The 651-nt window shown below is 68.4% G+C and overlaps 1 protein-coding gene across 1 annotated transcript in view; it reads right to left on the bottom strand.

The window, feature by feature from the left end:
- Window positions 1-651, bottom strand: part of NEFH (neurofilament heavy) — an 11,531-nt gene that overhangs the window by 3,743 nt on the left and 7,137 nt on the right. The gene's annotated exons all lie outside the window — the stretch shown is intronic.

Below are 651 nucleotides of genomic sequence, written 5' to 3'. Positions count from 1 at the left end.
GTGCGGAAGCGCCGCTGTCCGCGGTGCTGGACCCGCCCTGCGCGCCCGGGGGCTCAACCTGGGCTAACGAGCGGCTTTTGGGGCGCCGACCCCACCCTCCGCACCGTACTGTCCCCCCCGCCAAAAAAGGCCATTCTCTGTCCTCCCCTCCCGCGTCAGGGATGCGGTACCGCCCTCTCAGCACTGCAAACACCCCTGGCCTCGCCCCGGCTCAGAGGGACCAGCGCAATTCCCTGCAACGTTGGAGGGATCCGGCGCCCCAAAAACTTGCGGGGTGCCGGGCCAGTGATGCTGGAACCCTCCTGGAAGCTCACTGCGGGGCAGAGGGGAGTCGGGCAGGCACTGGGGCTCTGGTGGCAGGGATGGGGTCACCCTGAAGCCCTCCCAGGTGCTGGATGTAGGGGAGGTCCCTGCACACCGCTACGATGGGGGGCACTAACGCCCTCCCCGAGCACAATATAGGGGGGCTCGCTATCCCAACACCCTCCAGGAGCACAGTAAAGGTGGGAGAGGTCCCTGCACCTCCCGGGGTGGGGGTAACTAACACGATACAGAGAGCGGGGGGTCCCCGCATCCCTTGGGGGGATCCCTCGCTCCCGTTGCTCCAAGCCCATCCCGGAGCGCGGCAGCCCCGGGTGTCCCGGGGGAGGT

This window comes from Geospiza fortis, unplaced genomic scaffold, assembly GCF_000277835.1.
Source record: "Geospiza fortis unplaced genomic scaffold, GeoFor_1.0 scaffold224, whole genome shotgun sequence".
NCBI lineage: Eukaryota > Metazoa > Chordata > Aves > Passeriformes > Thraupidae > Geospiza > Geospiza fortis.
This window is presented reverse-complemented; position numbering and strand designations above follow the sequence as displayed.